Source organism: Aethalodelphis obliquidens, unplaced genomic scaffold (assembly GCF_003676395.1).
Source record: "Aethalodelphis obliquidens isolate GAN/ISIS:26980383/991018 unplaced genomic scaffold, ASM367639v1 scaffold7, whole genome shotgun sequence".
NCBI lineage: Eukaryota > Metazoa > Chordata > Mammalia > Artiodactyla > Delphinidae > Aethalodelphis > Aethalodelphis obliquidens.
In genome coordinates, this window is record NW_020837951.1 from 47,561,721 (window position 1) to 47,573,771 (window position 12,051).

Consider the following 12,051-nt stretch of genomic DNA (forward strand, 5'->3'; position numbering starts at 1 on the left):
TTTCTCTTTCTGACTTACTTCACTCTGTATGACAGACTCTAGGTCCATCCACCTCACTACAAATAACTCAATTTTGTTTCTTTTTATGGCTGAGTAATATTCCATTATATATATGTGCCACATCTTCTTTAACCATTCATCTTTCGATGGACACTTAGGTTGCTTCCATCTCCTGGCTATTGTAAATAGTGCTGCAGTGAACATTGTGGTACATGACTCTTTTTGAATTATGGTTTTCTCAGGGTATATGCCCAGTAGTGGGATTGCTGGGTCGTATGGTAATTCTATTTTTAGTTTTTTAAGGAACCTGCATACTGTCCTCCATAGTGCCTGTATCAATTTACATTCCACCAACAGTGTAAGAGGGTTCCTTTTTCTCCACACCCTTTCCAGCATTTATTGTTTGTATATTTTTTGGTGATGGCCATTCTGACTGGTGTGAGGTGATACCTCATTGTAGTTTTGATTTGCATTTCTCTAATGATTTGTGTGGTTGAGCATCCTTTCACGTGTGTGTTGGCAGTCTGTATATCTTCTTTGGAGAAATGTCTGTTTAGGTCTTCTGCCCATTTTTTTTTTTTTTTTGCGGTACGCGGGCCTCTCACTGTTGCGGCCTCTCCCGTTGCAGAGCAAAGGCTCCGGGCACGCAGGCTCAGCGGCCATGGCTCATGGGCCCAGCTGCTCCGCAGCATATGGGATCCTCCCGGACCGGAGCACGAACCTGTGTCCCCTGCATCGGCAGGCAGGCTCTCAACCACCGCGCCACCAGGGAAGCCCCTTCTGCCCATTTTTGGATTGGGTTGTTTGTTTTATTTGATATTGAGCTGCATGAGCTGCTTGTATATTTTGGAGATTAATCCTTTATCAGTTGCTTTGTTTGCAAATATTTTCTCCCATTCTGAGGGTTGTCTTTTCATCTTGTTTATGGTTTCCTTTGCTGTGCAAAAGCTTTTAAGTTTCATTAGGTCCCATTCATTTATTTTTGTTTTTTTTTCCATTTCTCTAGGAGGTGGGTCAAAAAGGATCTTGCTGTGATCTATGTCATGGAGTGTTCTGCCTATGTTTTCCTCTAAGAGTTTGATAGTGTCTGGCCTTACAGTTAGGTCTTTAATACATTTTGAGTTTATTTTTGTGTATGGTGTTAGGAAGTGTTCTAATTTCATTCTTTTACATGTAGAGCTGTCCAGTTTTCCCAGCACCACTTATTGAAGAGGCTGTCTCTTCTCCATTGTATACTCTTGCCTCCTTTATCAAAGATAGGCTGACCATGACCATATGTGCGTGGGTTTATCCCTGGGCTTTCTATCCTGTTCCATTGATCTATATTTTTATTTTTGTGCCAGTACCATACTGTCTTGATTACTGTAGCTTTGTAGTATAGTCTGAAGTCAGGGAGCCTGATTACTCCAACTCCATTTTTCTTTCTCAAGATTGCTTTGGCTATTTGGGGTCTTTCCTATTTCCATACAAATTATGAAATTTTTTGTTCTAGTTCTGTGAAAAATGCCATTGGTAGTTTGATAGGGATTGCATTGAATCTGCAGATTGCTTTGGGTAGTATAGTCATTTTCACAATGTTGATTCTTCCAATCTAAGAACACGGTACATCTCTCCATCTGTTTGTATCATCTTTAATTTCTTTCATCAGTGTCTTATAGTTTTCTGCACACAGGTCTTTTGTCTCCCTAGGTCGATTTATTCCTAGGTATTTTATTCTTTTTGTTGCAGTGGTAAATGGTAGTGTTTCCATAATTTCTCTTTCAGATTTCTCATCATTAGTGTATAGGAATGCAACAGATTTCTGTGCATTAATTTTGTATCCTGCTACTTTACCAAATTCATTGATTACCTCTAGTTTTTCTGGTAGCATCTCTAAGATTCTCTATGTATAGTATCATGTCATCTGCAAACAGTGACAGTTTTGCTTCTTCTTTTCCGATTTATATTCCTTTTATTTCTTTTTTGTCTCTGATTGCTGTGGCTAAAACTTTCAAAACTGTGTTGAATAATAGTGGTGAGAGTGGGCAACCTTGTCTTGTTCCTGATCTTAGTGGAAGTGGTTTCAGTTTTTCACCATTGAGAATGATGTTGGCTGTGGGTTTGTTATATATAGCCTTTATTATGCTGAGGTAGGTTCCCTCTATGCCTACATTCTGGAGGGTTTTTATCATAAATGGGTGTTGAATTTTGACAAAAGCTTTTCCTGCATCTATTGAGATTATCATATGGTTTTTATCCTTCAGTTTGTTAATATGGTGTGTCACATTGATTGATTTGCATATGTTGAAGAATCCTTGCTTTCCTGGGATAAACCCCACTTGATCATGATGTATGATCCTTTTAATGTGCTGTTGGATTCTGTTTACTAGTATTTTGTTGAGGATTTTTGCATTTATATTCATCAGTGATATTGAGCTGTAGTTTTCTTTCTTTGTGACATCTCTGTCTGGTTTTGGTATCAGGGTGATGGTGGCCTCATAGAATGACTTTGGGAATGTTCCTCCCTCTGCTATATTTTGGAAGAGTTTGAGAAGGATAGGTGTTAGCGCTTCTCTAAATGTTTGATAGAATTCTCCTGTGAAGCCACCTGGCCCTGGGCTTATGTTTGTTGGAAGATTTTTAATCACAATCCCAATTTCAATGCTTGTGATTGACCTGATTATATTTTCTATTTCTTCCTGGTTCAGTCTCGGAAGGTTGTGCTTTTCTAAAAAATTGTCCATTTCTTCCAGGTTGTGGTTGTCTATTTTATTGGCATATAGTTACTTGTAGTAAGCTCTCATGGTCCTTTGTATTTCTGTAGTGTCAGTTGTTAGTTCTTCTTTTTCATTTCTTACTCTGTAGACTTGAGTCTTCTCCCTTTTTTTCTTGATGAGTCTGGCTAATGGTTTATCAATTTTATCTTCTCAAAGAACCAGCTTTTAGTTTTATTGATCTTTGCTGTTGTTTCCTTCATTTCTTTTTCATTTATTTCTGATCTGATGTTTATGATTTCTTTCCTTCTGCTAACTTTGGGTTTTTTTGTTGTTGTTTTGTTGTTGTTCTTCTTTCTCTAATTGCTTTAGCTGTAAGGTTAAGTTGTTTATTTGAGATTTTTCTTGTTTCCTGAGGTAAGATTGTATTGTTATATACTTCCCTCTTAGAACTGCTTTTGCTGTGTCCCATAGGTTTTGGGCCATTGTGTTTTCATTGTTTTTTTTTTTTTTTTTTGCGGTACATGAGCCTCTCACTGTTGTGGCCTCTCCCGTTGCGGAGCACAGGCTCTGGACGTGCAGGCTCAGTGGCCATGGCTCACGGGCCCAGCCGCTCTGCGGCATGTGGGATCTTCCCGGACTGGGGCACGAACCTGTGTCCCCTGCATCGGCAGGTGGACTCTCAACCACTGCACCACCAGGGAAGCCCCATTGTCATTTGTTTCTACATATTTTTTGATTTCCTCTTTGATTCCTTCAGGGATCTCTTGGTTATTTAGTAGCATACTGTTTTGCCTCCATGTGTTTGTATTTTTAAAGTTTTTTCCTGTAATTGCTATCTAGTCTCATAGTGTTGTGGTCAGAAAAGATACTTAATATGATTTCAATTGTCTTAAATTTACCAAGGCTTGATTTCTGACCCAAGATACCATCTGTCCTGGAGAATGTTCCATGAGCCCTTGAGAAGGAAGTGTAGTCTGTTGTTTTTGGATGGAATGTCGTATAAATATCAATTAAGTCCATCTTGTTTAGTGTATCATTTAAAACTTGTGTTTCCTTATTTATTTTCATTTTGGTTGATCTGGCCACTGGTGAAAGTGGGGTGTTAATGTCCCCTACTATTGTTGTGTTACTGTTGATTTCCCTTTTTATGGCTGTTAACATTTGCTTTATGTATTGAGGTGCTCTTATGTTGGGTGCATAAATATTTATAGTTGTTATGTTTTCTTCTTGGATTGATCCGTTGATCATTATGTAGTGTCCTTTGTCTCTTGTAATAGTCTTTATTTTAAAGTCTCTTTTGTCTGATATGAGAATTGCTACTCCAGCTTTCTTTTGATTTCTATTTGCATGGAATTTCTTTTTCCATCCCCTGGCTTTCAGTCTGTATGTGTCCCTAGGTCTGAAATGGGTCTCTTGTAGACAGCATACATAGGGGTCCTGTTTTTGTATCCATTAAGCCAATCTGTGTCTTTTGGGTGGAGCGTTTAATCCATTTACATTTAAGGTAATTATCGATGTGTATGTTCCTTTTACCATTTTCTTAATTGTTTTGGGTTTGTTTTTTTAGGTGTTTTCCTTTTCTTGTGTTTCCTGCCTAGAGAAGTTCCTTTAGTATTTGTTGTAAAGCTGGTTTGGTGGTGCTGAATTCTCTTAACTTTTGCTTGTCTGTAAAGGTTTTAATTTGTCTGTCCAATCTGAATGAGATCCTTGCTAGGTAGAGTAATCTTCATTTTAGTTTTTTTCCCTTTCATTGCTTTAAATATATCCTGCCACTCCCTTCTGGCTTGCAGACTTTCTGCTGAACGATCAGTTGTTAATCTTATGGGGATTCCCTTGTATGTTATTTGTTGCTTTTCCCTTGCTGGTTTTAATTGTTTTTCTTTGTATTTAATTTTTGATAGCTTGATTAATATGTGTCTTGGCATGTTTCTCCTTGGATTTATCCTGTGTGGGATTGTCTACACTTCTTGGACTTGAGTATTTCCTTTCCCATATTAGGGAAGTTTTCAAATATAATCTCTTCAAATATTTTCTCAGTCCTTTTCTTTTTCTTTTCTTCTTCTGGGACCCCTATAATTCGAATGTTGGGATGTTTAATGTTGTCCCAGAGGTCCCTGAGACTGTCCTCAATTCTTTTTATTCTTTTTTCTTTATTCTGCTCTGTGGTAGTTATTTCCACTATTTTATCTTCCAGATCACTTATCCGTTCTTCTGCCTCAGTTATTCTGCTATTGATTCCTTCTAGAGAATTTTAAATTTCATTTATTGCGTTGTTCATTATTGTTTGTTTTCTCTTTAGTTCTTCTAGGTCCTTGTTAAACGTTTCTTGTATTTTCTCCATTCTATTTCTATGACTTTGGATCATCTTTACTGTCATTACTCTGAATCCTTTTTCAGATAGACTGCCTATTTCCTCTTCATTTGTTTGTTCTTGTGGGTTTTTACCTTGCTCCTTCATCTGCTGCATATTTCTGTGTCCTCTCATTTTGTTTAACTTACCATGTTTGGGGTCTCTTTTTCACAGGCTGCAGGTTCGTAGTTCCCGTTGTTTTTTGTGTCTGTCCCCAGTGGGTAAGGTTGGTTCAGTGGGCTGTGTAGGCTTCCTGGTTGAGGGGACTGGTGCCTGTGTCCTGGTGGGCGGAGCTGGATCCTTTCTTTCTGGTGGGCTGGACCGCATCCTGTGGTGTGTTTTGGGGTGTCTGTGAAGTTAGTATGATTTTAGGCAGCCTCTCCGCTGATGGGTGTGGTTTTGTACCCTTCTTGCTAGTTGTTTGGCATCGGGTTTCCAGCACTGGAGCTTGCTGGTTGTTGAGTGGAGTTGGTCTTAGCGTTGAGATGGAGATCTCTGGGAATACTCTCGCGGATTGATATTCCGTGGAGCCAGGAGGTCTCTGGGGGTCCAATGTCCTGAACTTAGCTCTCCCACCTCAGAGGCTTAGGCCTGTCATCGCGCGGGAGCACCAAGACCCCGTCAGCCACACAGCTGGAGTGCCTTCAGAGTTGGAGAAGCTGGCCTGCAGTGGCTCTCCTTCTGCACTGCACATTAGAGCCATCTGCTTCTTCCTTGTTTTGCCCCAAAGGCAGTGTTCCACAGAGAAAAACAGTAGCCTTGAAAATAGTCACAGCTTGAGATGGCTTTTTTCTTTTTTGTTCCTTTTGCTTACTTGGGTTTCACTTGCTCACAGAGGGCCATGTGCAGAGGCCTCACATCCGGCTCCTCCGACTGGAGTTCCTAGTGCGGAGTGGCTGCTGCCAACACCTCAGCTCAGGTGGGCTGTGTACATAAGTGGGGTGAATGACACTGCAGTCCCTCCAGTTATTTTTTCATTTCCTCTTGAATTTTTCAGTGACCCACTGTTTGTTTAGTAGCACATTGTTTAGCCTCCACGTGTGTGTGTGTTTTGCTGTTTTTCTTGTAGTTGATTTCTAGTTTCATAGCCTTGTGGTTAGAAAAGGTGCTTGATATGACTTAAATTTTCTTAAATTTACTGAGGCTTGTTTTGTGTCCTAGCATATTCTGGAGAATGTCCCGTGTGTACTTGAAAAGAATGTGTATTCTGCTGCTTGTGGCTGGAATGTATGTACACATTCCATACGTATACATATTCATACATATATATATTTCCATCTCATCTAATGCGTTATTTAAGGCCAGTGTTTCTTTATTGAATTTCTGTGATTATCTGTTCATTGATGTCAGTGAGGTGTTAAAGTCCTTTACTATTATTGTGTTACTGTCAATTTCTCACTTATTCCTGTTAATATTTGCTTTATGTATTTAGATGCTCCTATGTTGGATGCATATGTATTTATAATTGTTATGACTTCTTATTGGATTGATCCCTTGATCATTATGTAGTGTATTTCTTTGTCTCTTGTTACAGTCTTTGTTTTAAAGTCTATTTTGTCTGATATAAATATTGGTGCCCCAGCCTTCATTTCCATTTGCATGGAATATTTTTTTCCAGCCTCTCACTTTCAGTCTGTGCCTGTCTTTAGATCTGAAGTGACACTCTTGTAGGCATTACACATATGGGCCTTGTTTTTTTATCCATTCAGCCACTCTGTGTCTTTTGATTGGAGCATTTAGTCCATTTACATTTAAAGTAATTATTGATAAGTATGTACTTATTGCTGTTTTGTTAATTGTTTTCAGGTTGTTTTTGTAGTTCTTTGTTCCTTTCTTCTTCTTTTGCTCTCTTGTAATTTGATGATGATTTTTTAGTGTTATTTTTGGATTCCTGTCTCTGTTGTGTGTCTGTATCTATCATAGGTTTTTGGTTTGTGATTACCATGAGGTTCATATATAAGAACATATATATTTATGAATGTATGTGGATATTATGGATATAGATGAGTTTACTACTTTTGTCTTTTAACCTCCCTACTAGCTTTATTAGTGGTTGATCTACTGTCTTTACTATATATTTGCCTTTACCATTGAGATTTTTTTCTTTCGTAATTTTCATAATTGTAGTTGTGGTCATTTCTTTTCTGCTTAGAGAAGTCCCTTTAACATTTCTTGTAAAGCCAGTTTAGTGGTGCTGAATTCTTTTAGCTTTTGCTTGTCTGTAAGATTATTTCTCCTTCAAATCTGAATGATAGCCTTGCTGGGTGGAGTATTCTTGGCTGTAGGTTTGTTTTCCTTTCATTACTTTGAGTATATTGTGCCACTACCTTCTGGCCTGCAAAATTTCTGCTAAAAAGTCAGCTGATGGCCTTATGGTAGTTCCCTTGTGAAGAACTTGTTACTTTTTTCTTGCTGCTTTTAAGATTCTTTTATCTTTAATTTTCACCATTTTAATTATAATATGTCTTGGTGTGGGCCTCTTTGGATTGATCTTGTTTGGGACTCTCTGTGTTTCCTGGACCTGGATGTCTGTTTCTTTTTCCAGGTCAGGGAAGTTTTTATCTATCATCTTTAAATTAGTTCTCTGCCCATTTCTGTCTCTCTTTTCTTCTGGGACCACTATAATGTAAATATTAGTATGTTTGATATTGTCCCAGAAAAAAAATCTTTTTTGTAGATCTTAAAATCTTAAACTATCCTCATTTAGAAAGATTCTGTTTTTCTTCTTTCTGCTCAGCTTGGGTGATTTCTACTACTATGTCTTCTAGTTCACTGATCTGTTTATCTGTATCATTTAGTCTTTTTTTTTTCCACACGGCTTGCAGGATCTTAGTTCCCTTACTAGCGAGTGAACCCGGGCCCCCTGCAGTGGAAGCATGGAGTCGTAACCACTGGACTGCCAGGGAATTCCCTCATTTAGACTATTGTTGATTCCTTCTAGTGTATTTTTCATTTCAGTTATTGTATTCTTCATCACTGTTCAGTTGTTCTTTATATTTTGTAATTCTTTGTTAAATTTCTCACTGTGTTCGTCCATTCTTGTGAGTTCATTGAGCATATTTATGATCATCACCTTGAACTCTTTATTGGGTATATTGCTTATTTCCATTTCACTTACTTAGTTCTTTTGCGATTTTATCTTGTTTCATCTTTTGAGACACATATCTCTGTCTCCTCATTTTGCCTAATTCTCTGTTTATTTCTTTTATTTATTTTTTTGGTTATTATAAAATATTGGCTATATTCCCTGTGCTGTACAGTATATCCTTATAGCTTGTTTATTTTATACATAATAATAGTTTGTACCTCTTAATCCCTACCCCTCTCCCCTTCTCTCTCACCACTGATAACCATCACTTTGTTCTTTATGTCTCTCTATTTTATTTCTATGTGTTAGGTAGATCAGTTACATTTTCTGATTGTTGGAGAGGTGACACTGTGTACAAAACATCCTATGGCGCCCAGCAACACACTCCCCTCTAGTCAACAGAGCTTTATGCTTTAGGGGTGTCCCCTTTGTGGGCTTCATGAACCCTTTTGTTGTGGCAGGGCTGAATACTCTGGGTGCACTGGTAGGCAGGGCTAACCCCCAGCCCAGTTGGCTGCCAGGCCCTGCCTCATGTTGTGGCTGCCAGCCCACTGGTGGGTTGGGCATTCTCCAGCATGGCTGGCTGCATGGCCTGAGGGGTCCTAGACCTGGTGCTGGCCTAGTGGTGGATGGGTAATCCTCCAGCATGAATAAGCTAGAGGGAAGAATCCAAATTGGCCCTTGTCAGCACCAGTGTCCTCATGGTAGAATAAGCTCCCTCAAATGGCTGCTGCAAGTGTCTATGTCCCCAGAGGAGTCACAGTTGCCTTCTGCCTCTCTGGGAGGCTCTCCAAGATCAGCAAGTGGATCCGAACCAGGCTCCTTTCAAAGTCCCAGTCTTTGTGCTGGGACTCAGAGCATGTGAGATTTTGCATGTGCCTTTTAAGAGCTGAGTCTGTGTTTCTTGTGGCTCTCATGTATGCAGGGCCAGCCATTCTGGAGGCTTATCTTCCTGGTGCAGGACCTCTGGGTTGGGGACCCCAGCGTGGGGCTCAAACCCCTCGTTCCTTGGGGAGAACATTTTCAATCGTGATTATCTTCCCATTTGTGTGTCACTTACCTAGGGGTACGAGTCTTGACTATACTGCATCTCTGCCCCTCCTGCCAGTCTTACTGTGGTTCCTTCTTTATATGTAGAAAATTTTCCAGCAAATTGTAGAAATTTTAGTTGTAGAAAAATTTCCTGCTAATCTTCAGGTTGTTATCATAGATAGTTGCTCTGAAACAGTTGTAATTTTGGTGTGCTTGTGGGAGGAGGTGAGCTCAGGGTCTTCCTACTCCACCATCTTGGCCACCTGGCATATTCTTTTCTAAGCCTCTAAAAAAAATTCTAAGTCTCTTAAGGCTTTCCAGAATATTCTAGGCAAACATAATGGTCATATCAGCCTTAACAGTCAAACAATTGCTAGTGAGGTTTAAGGTCCCACATAGAAGTTTATAATGTATTTCAGAAAAATTTCCTAACCTTCAGGACATACTGATAAACAGTATTCAGGTACCTGTATCTGGTTAAATCTGGGCCCAGGTGCTCTGGACATATGTAATCAGCACCACCATTATTATTATTATTATTATTTTTAACATCTTTACTGGAGTATAATTGCTTTACAATGGTGTGTTAGTTCCTGCTTTATTACAAAGTGAATCAGCTATACATATACATATGTCCCCATATCTCCTCCCTCTTGCATCTCCCTCTTACCCTCCCTATCCCAGCCCTCTAGGTGGTCACAAAGCACTGAGCTGGTCTCCCTGTGCTATGCGGTGGCTTCCCACTAGCTAGCTATTTTACATTTGGTAGTGTATATATGTCCATGCCACTCTCTCACTTCGTCCCAGCTTACCCTTCCCCCTCCCTGTGTCCTCAAGTCCATTCTCTATGTCTGCGTCTTTATTCCTATCGGCACCACCATTATTAATGTGATGTCAGAAAATAGCTTCTTGCCTTAATATTTTTCCAATATTTGAATACTGTGAAATCCTACTTAAAGTGACCTTATTATTTTACCTTTTGATTCCATGATTATGAAATGCTATAGTTGTTAGCATCATTTATCCTATGGCGAATGAGTTTCAGAAGGCTTGTGAATTTTTTTCTCTGATTCTTTCTTAAAAAATGTTGTTTGAGGGAAAGAGGATAATGATGTTGGGTACCTAATATAGGAAGGTGGCCTGACAAGTGTGATGGGGGAGGTTGGGGGGTTGGTACGGTGGCAGGGGTGGGAGGGTGAAGGGAGTGAGGGAATGTGGGGGCAGGGGTAGAGGTTTTATGAATTTGGGGTCTGGGATCACTACAGGGCAGTTCGCCCAATCATAGTTTTGTGCATCACAATTTCTGATGTGGTCATAGATAAGTATGTAAAATTTGGGCCTTATGGGGAGAAGGGGCAATTCTTACATTCCATGGACAGGTCTGATAAGGAGCTTGAAAAGAAAAAGACTAATGTCACAAACTTACAGTGAGGAGAGCGAGTCTCTTTAATAGTCAACAGATGGCAAGCAATCTCTTTTATGTAATTTATTGCAGTAGGCGAAGGAATCATAGGCAAAAGGGCCTGAAAATGCTGTGCAGGTACTAATTTACTGACAGTTGAGCAGCCCCTAGGGGGTGGCCAGTGGAGAAGATGGTTCCAGGATCCAGAATTTTGGCCCCCTTTCCACTTGTCGACAGTCTGTGGGGCAATGCCTGATGCCACTTGGGGATAAAAAGTGTCACAAGGCTCCTAACTGTTCATAATGGAGTAGTGGTAGTTTCAGCTATCTTTACGTCCAGCAGTTGTGAGAATTAAGATAAGTGGCAGTAGTTTGCAATCCATGAGGTACTACATGGATGTCAGTAGTCATTACTGCTATGACCACTCCCGGTAAGACTGTCTGACATCTTATTTAGAAGAGAATGTAATTTCATTCTCATAACAATCCTGAGAAGAAGGGAAGAAACTACAGTTGACCCTTGAACAGCTTGGGTTTGAGATGCTCGGGTTCACTTATATGTGGATTGTTTTCAGTAAGTGTGTACTACAGTACTACACAATCTGTGGTTGGTTGAATGCATGGATAAGAAACTGTGGATACAGAGGGCTGACTGTAAAGTTAAACATGGATTTTCGACTGTGTTGGGGTCAGTGCCCCTAACCCCTGCATTGTTCAAAGGTCAACTGTATTTTAATTTTACAAAATGAAAATAGCTTCTTTTTGGGGTCTGATTGTGGAAATAATACCTATATAGCATATCCAAAAAAAAAAAAACAAAAACAAAGAATAGTCCTTTAAATTTTGATACATATCACCAAAGAGCTCTTCAAAAAGATTCAATCAACATACTTACCAGACATGTATGAGAGAAGCCTACTGCCTAAACACAAATACTGGGTTTTGCCCATCTTTTAAATTATAGCCAATCTGTTGTTTTATTTGCCTTTCTTTGATTACCAGTGAGGCTGAACATCTGTTCATATGTTTATTGGCCCTGTTTTTTTTTGATGCCTATTCATATTCTTTACCCATTTTTCTTTCTGTTTTGTGCTGATTTATAAGAACTTGATGCACTATGCATATTTACCCTTTTCCTGGTACATATGTTGCAAACATTTTTCTCTAGGTGTTTTCTTATAGCCTTGATTGAAATCTTTTTGTTATTAAAAACTCTTTGTTTTATGAAAATAAAACATAATTGTTTTCATAATTAATATTTACATTAATAATATGAACTAATAAAATTTCAATGTTTTCATTCATAGTTTCTGACTTTGCACTAAGCATGGAAAGGCATTCCTCATTTGAAGATGTAAAATTATTCATTTGTATTTTCTTTGAAAATAACATTTATTGGATGTCTACATGTGCTCGGAGCTGTGTTTGCCTCATTACATTTATAATTTTATTAAATTTTCACCAAAATTTTATGAGGTAGATAT